Consider the following 7443-nt stretch of genomic DNA (forward strand, 5'->3'; position numbering starts at 1 on the left):
GAAATTTCACATGAAATTTCATAATTTTCTAATACCTAAAAGTATTTTTAATCTTAAAATCAAAATTATTTTGCATGTTGGACAGTCAGTATTTGAAAAGAAAAAAAATACATATTCAAATAAATCTTAAAACTCAATTCAAAAATCTGGATATGGATAATGTCTCACAAAGTTTTGAAAAAAAAAAAAAAGACTATCTCACCCAAAAATTTTTACATAGTCTACCTATTTATTTATTTATTTTTTATTCCTTTTTTTTAAGGCATCTAGAAAGTTTCTTTATTTGTTTCAAAGTGAGAACTTAATTACATCAGAAAAATTACTTCAAAAGAGTGTTTGTTTCCAAGTGATAATCTGAGTAGGTAATTTGATAATTATAGCTGGTATTTTTCAAGATGAGAAATTACATACTGTTGCAAAACAAGGTTGGCACCTTGTTACATAAAATTGGCATCTTATTAGAAAGTAATGGTTCTATTTCAATAAAACAATTGTCAAACACATCTTTTATTTGAATATAAGAGACTAAAAATTTTGAAAAAAAATGATTGCAAAATACAAAAGACATACAAAAAACAATTTTGTCTAAACACAAAATAAATAATATGACAATTCAATTCATGTGAAGAAAAACTTAAGAACAATTTTCCACAACTGAAACATGATTAAAAAAACTTATTGAATATTTAAATCATTAGAAAAATGTTGTTGGTTGATTTCATTTGATTACTGCATTCAAGTCTTGTAGTAATAATTTTTCATAAAGTATACAACTTATGCTTTATCAAAGTAACACAAAATTGTTGCAACAAAGAACCTGTTGTAATACATCAAATATCTAATTGATACCCTCCAGCTCTATGGAATATTCATGAAGTCAAATGGACTGGAGGAGACTGCACAAACAACCTCAATAAAGCTTGGAATAATGGTTTCAGAACACTGGTTGACTACAAGCATCCAAAATTTTGGAAGGATGTAGAGATTTTATGAAAGGATGAAGTAGTAGTATCAACCCTAATTGTGCAGATGAGTCATGGTCAACTCTCAAGAAAACATTTAATGTATTTCTGTAATTTTTCACCCTTGGTGAGATATTGTGCTGGATCTGAGTATAAATTATTTTTATGTTTACTGATAATCTGCAAAATGTTTTTAATATGGGTACACATTTCAAAAAGTGGGTGCTGGGTATAATCCATCATGTAGCTTATCTTTAACAAGAAACAATCTAAATTATTTTAAGATTGTAAATGTACAGACATTTAACTTGAAATAGTTTAAAAATAACTGCCTTTTCTTTTACCCCATTTCTCCATTATTACTCAGTTTGGAAAATTATTATAATGGGACTATATCCTAAATTCACATGCAAAACATAATCAATCCATTGTACTAGTAGTAGTAGTTGGATAGAGAATTACTAATTCAGTAGGAGGCAGTCAGAAATTATATTTCTAACATATGGTTTGGTTCTTGATCTTAATGTTTTTTTGTTTTTACACTGGCATAAATCATCACCAAATGAAACTGTTTTCCTACTTTGGTACTTAAAAATAACGGTGAAATATGCAGATACTTCAAAATTTAAACATCTTTAAATTTATAACAGTAATATGTAACAGCAGTATCAATAATATTATTAATATGAACAAAGAAAATAGCTACAGACTAAGCGAGAGCACTTTTGTAACTCATTACTCTTTTAGTACTAATGAGTACTAGAAGTCATTCCGAGATTGAAGATTATTAATATTAAAAGAATAAATGATAATACTGTAAATCGATATGCAAAATTATTAAAAGTTCGATATTGCATGATACTAACAAAGTTAGTAATACTCAGAAACCACGATGATACCACTATTAATAATATTAGTATTAACATAGAAAATATAAAATCAGCTCCTACTGCTAGCTTGTTTTTTTATTGTAAAATCTACGGCACTGCTCCAACAGTAATACCTAATACTAGTACGCTACTAGTACTGTACTGTTCTCAATGATATAGATTATGTATAGGTTTTCATAATAATTATACATAAAAATTTTCAAATTACAGTAACTAGTTATTTCTAAACATTCGGTGAAGAGTAATTTTTAAATTAAAACGCAAATGCACTACTTACATTTTCGAACAATACAGCTAAAACCACTACGATTGTGGACACTCTGGAATAAGGGAAGTAAAACCCAAACAGTAATTTGCCTTTTAATCGATCGATGTCAGCGCCTCAAGCTGCAATCTAGAAAACTCTAATATGAGCTTCGGTAACTATTTCATTAAGCCGTCTGGTGACTCAACTACATGTCTGAAGACTTATATTGCTAAAAATCGAGTTTGGATACCTGTGATGGGTATAATCCATTGTGTAGCTTCGTCTTTAACAATAAACAATCCAGTTTATTTTAAGATTGTGAACGCACAGACATTTAACTCGAAATATTTTGAAAGCAACTGCCTTTTCTTTTATCCCATTTCTCCATTATTAGTTAGTTTCAAAAGTTATTATAACGGGACAATAGTTCTATGCAATCTCGTTTTGCGACAACAAATATAGAGCTACTCGTATATGACTGTAAAGATTTTATAATTTCACTGCATAGTACAAGATCATTGGTTACCTTGTGGTGCACGTAGCTGCCACATGTTTCTATTCCTTTAGTTGCCTTCCAGAGATAATAAGCCCGAGATCTTAATACACCAGAAATCGGGTTTCGATACCAACTATACATACATAATCCAACGTATAGCTTTACAAGGTCTCGAGCCGTGTCAAAACTTTTATTGTTTAGCTTTATGCTTAACAACAACCAAATAAAATAAATCCCTTAATTAACTACCAGATATTTTTATTTTATTGTTGTTGTTGTTGTTTCGAACTTTCAATATACGTTGTGTTGATTACACTTTAGCACATCGGTCAAGAGAGCATAACAAGGTATGACAAGGTTTCTCTCGCCTTTAGCCATTCACCGGGATGGGCAAATCACCAACGAAATCACCATGTTCATCATTAGAAAAATTGGGTTATTGCCGGAACCTGTCCCGTAAGGACAGCAACAGTGGTCGTTTCTCGATCTCGAAAAACACAATGCCTTACAGCATAACACTCTTTGTCGATTTGAAAGTGGTCCTGTTTAGTTTTTTTTTGTAATTTCGCACAAAGCTACTCGAGGGCTGTCTGTACTAGCTGTTCCTAATTTAGTAGTGTAAGACTAGAGGGAAGGCAGCTAGTCATCACCACCCACCGCCAACTCTTGGGCTACTCTTTTACCAACGAATAGTGGGATTGACCGTAACATTATAACGTCCCCACGGCTGAAAGGGCGAGCATGTTTGGCGCGACGGGGATGCGAACCCGCGACCCTCAGATTAGGAGTCGCACGCCTTAACACGCTTGTCCATGCCGGGCCGAAAGTGGTCCTGATCATACTGGTATTACATTTGTAGAGAAAGGGTGTATGTTTGTGAATATTATAAATTTGGGTTAGACTGAATTACCTTAAAACAATGAAACAGATCTACTTAAATGTGTGGTGCATGAATTTATCATCCATTTTTATTTTATTACATTATTGTAGCTTTTATTCTTAATTTATTCTTTATTTTATGCGTATGCAGGTTTCACATAGTGTGCAGCCGAGAAAACCGTTAAGTTGATTTCGTTCCTGGTATGGCCAGTTGTTAGGGCACTCGACTTGCAATCTGAAGGTCACGGGTTTGAAAACCCGTCCCACCAAACATGCTCGTCCTTTCAGCTGTGGGTGAGTTATAAAGTGCAATCAATCCCACTATTCCTTGGCAGTAGTGATGACTAGCTGCCTTTACACTGCTAAATTAGGGATGGCTAGCATAAAAAGGCCTCATGTATTTTCGCAAAAAATTCAAAAACAAATAAACAAACTTGTTCCTTCCTTATTTTCGAGGATATAATAATTGTTCTGTAAGAGAATGATATTGCTGCAATATTGCACACAGGCAAATGTCATTGGCAATGCCACTCATGGGTAATTCAGGTAATAATTCAAGTTTATAAGCTCACATATGTTTGAACAAGAAAGGCCACTCATGTAGATAAGGCTAGTCGCTCTGGACAAATGTGACAGTTCATGTGAAGGAAGGAACGTAGAATATCGTCGTTGTGATAGAATTCTTTATAAAGCGAGTAGCCTGAGGGAATATATAGATAATTCAACGAAAACAGCATTCATTTCCACAACTAATTCGCTTACTCTGAGATTTAACATTATTTTAAAACAATGTTCCCCTCGCAGCTTGCAGACTTACAATGCTAGTAACAGGATTTCAGTAGCCATGGTGAGTATAGCACAGATACCCCATTTTATAGCTTAGTGCTTTATTACAAACAAACAAGATCAAAATAAAAATCATGATCAGATCTCTTGTTGCTCTTGAGACCATCATGTTGTCCTTAATTAACTTCAGTTTTACCGATATATAAGGCAAAGTAGATAGAAAAATTATCGTTGCCAATATCAAAGATGTTGTATTCCAGAGTTTGCTATTTATGTTGAAATGTATACTTCCATTTGCTTCAACTCTTAAGATCTGTGTTTAAAAAGAGTTTGTTGTAAATTGAAGTAAAATTTTCCCCAAATAGAAGAAATTACGACCAAGTAGGAGAGTTGGCCATAATGAAAATTGTTGACCAAGAGATTTATAAGGTATAAAAGCTGAAAACTGGAATTTTGCTACTTTTGCAAAAACTCATGACTTATATCTTAGCACTGTAGCATTGGCTCGGGAAAAAAAAAATCATTGATATCTAGTGAACCAAAATGGTTGTTCATGCTCTTTTCCTGAAGATTGACTTCAATGAAAAGAAAACATGGCTGATTGAGGATCATTATTGTAATGTTACATCTGGCAAAGGCTGGAGTAAGAGAGACTGGAAGTGTCCATTGATATCTTCTGACAATAGCCATCTCACCTGTTGGAGAAATGGCAGGTACCAGATTGCAAAATGAATGAACCATTGGCTGGTGGTAACCATCTTTGAGCCAATAAATACACTGCTGCAACAGCCCTGGATAATAAAGGAGCCAGAAGCTGATCAAAGCAGATGGATTAACTGTCAAATGCATCTTGTTGTTCTGCCATCCTATATCATGGACCTAATACTTATCAGAATGTCGAGGTTCCTGAGGGTCCCTAAAATTGTGTGTCTAAGATATATAGAACCTCGTAAGACAGTAAAGTGAGAGCCAGGAAATTCTGCAGAAGAAGATGTGGTCTCAAACATGTTTCCACGTAAGCGAAGTGAAGAAAATCAGTCCAGCAGTATTTAAAGTTACAGTGTAAGATTTCTACTATTTAGTAAATCATTTCAGGCAAGTAACTGCTTGGAATGGCTAGACACTGAAAGAGGCTGTACAGTGTCTGGCTCCACAATTAACTCGCCTAGCCCTTGAATCCATCAAAAAATTGAATATCACACAACTGTTAGGCAATCATTACTGAGTTTCACTTGAGAATTGATCTCGTGTAAAAACAGAATATCTCCATAATTGAGTTCAAGTGCAGGTCAGTGTGTACCATGGAAACCTTGACAACTTACAAATATTAGATGCGTCATTTGTATGTTAATATTACCATGAAAAAGTTTCAGTAGGATTTAAAAATATCATCATTGGCAAATATATGGAAGAATTATCCAGTAAAACGAAGTTGCATCACTTAGTTGTGAAAGGTCTTCTCATACTTGCTAAAGCAGTATCTCTCATGATGAGACACGAAACTGTAATTTGGAAATAATCACAAGAAAGGAAGGATTGTGTAGCATCCACTAAAGTGACTTCACCTCAGGCAGACCATACAACCCAGGTATAAACATTGTACCACATCAAAGCATAGCCGAAGATCAGTCAGTCATCCTGCTACTACAATGCAATCACACTGGTATCCAGTGAAAGACCAAAGCTATTATGGTTTTCACCTCGTTTATATACCGCAATCCTGGAAAGAAGTAGCGAATAATATGTAACATAGGGTCATTTTCGAGTCAACTATCCATACATAATTTCTAATTAATTGTACAACGTATGCAGCAAGACAAAAGCAGATAGTTAATACAGCTGCTTAAGCTTTAGAAAACTAGGAGACCCCAGATTAGTCCTGGTTACCAACTCGGTTGGTTGTTTGGTTGTTTGGTGTTTTATGGCACAAAACAACTAGGCTATCTGCGCCAAACATCCGGTAAAAAGTTAAAAGTAAATTTAGTAAAATTCATAAAAGGAAATTAAGGTAAAACAAAACAAAGTTTAATTTTTGAATTAAAACCATATATAGCATTAAAACCAATGTTTACATCTAGTCTAATGTGGTAAGAGAAAACTACAGTAATACAAGTTGTAAATGACTTTCCATAGCATAACTCTAATTATCATAACTCGCCAGGAAGACTGACAGGTAAGTTCAAAAACCACCTTCAGTCACCTGAAGTTGACCTTTCTAGTCCTGGTTCCGAGTTATTTGACGTTATGGTCATTTTCAGAAAGTAAAATTAAAGTTTTAAAAGATTAACAGATAAATTTTAATTATAACTTGCGAGGATGACTAATGGGTAGTTCAAACAGCAGCTTCAATCATATGAAGTTGGCCTTTCTAGTCCTGGTTTCAAGTTAGTTGACATTACAGCCATTTTCTAACTACAAATCAAATGATATGTACTTTGATTCTTAAAAGGGAATCACATTAAAAAAGATATAATGCATACATTTAAAAACTTAAATAGCATTAAAAAGATTAATGGCCTTCAAAAAACTAAAAACATTTCTAAGGTGGACAGTGTCACCTTCGCCAATAACAGTCTAACATTACGGACAAAAACTGGGACAGAACATGTTTAAAATGGTGCTGTCATTGAGAGTCATAACGACGGCAAGACAGTAAAATGTGGCTTATTGTAACCTGAGTGCTACACAGACAACACATTGGAACATCAGTCCCAGATAAAAGAAAACGATGAGTTAAAAACTGTGACCAATGCGTAGTCTATTTAGAACATTTTCTTTTCTTCTATCCTTACGGAAGAAAGACGGCCAAAGTCTAATAGAGGGTTTTATTTGAAAAGTTTCTTTTCACGTTGCTCATTCCAAGTCGACTGTCAACTTGCACGGAGCCGAGCTTTGAATACAGGACCATAGTCCATGTATGGAACAGGCACAGTAGTCATAATGCCAGAGCAGATAGACTTAGCTGCGGTGTCGGCGAGCTCGTTCCTCCGAATACCAAAGTAGTTCGGTATCCAGACAAATTGGATAGAAGTAGATGTTAAAAAGAAATGGGCCAGTCTGTTTTGAATATCGGCGAAAACAGGATGTGAATTAACGTGAAGCGATTCCAGGGCCAGTAGAGAACTAAGTGAGTCAGTAAAAATAGTGCAATTTGAGTACTGCTAAGCTTCTGGGTGATTCAGG

At 34.4% G+C, this 7443-nt stretch overlaps 1 protein-coding gene across 5 annotated transcripts in view; it reads right to left on the reverse strand.

Moving 5' to 3' along the window:
- LOC143225206 (uncharacterized) overlaps positions 1–2285 on the reverse strand; it is a 102369-nt gene extending 100084 nt beyond the window's left edge. For all 5 annotated transcript variants that reach the window (XM_076454227.1, XM_076454226.1, XM_076454235.1 and 2 more), the window contains exon 1: positions 2130–2285. The gene's annotated coding sequence lies outside the window, so the exon portion shown is untranslated. The remainder of the gene's footprint in view (positions 1–2129) is intronic.
- Between the last annotated feature and the right edge of the window lie 5158 nt (positions 2286–7443).

The sequence above is a fragment of the Tachypleus tridentatus genome, chromosome 1 (assembly GCF_004210375.1).
Source record: "Tachypleus tridentatus isolate NWPU-2018 chromosome 1, ASM421037v1, whole genome shotgun sequence".
Taxonomy (NCBI): Eukaryota; Metazoa; Arthropoda; class Merostomata; order Xiphosura; family Limulidae; genus Tachypleus; species Tachypleus tridentatus.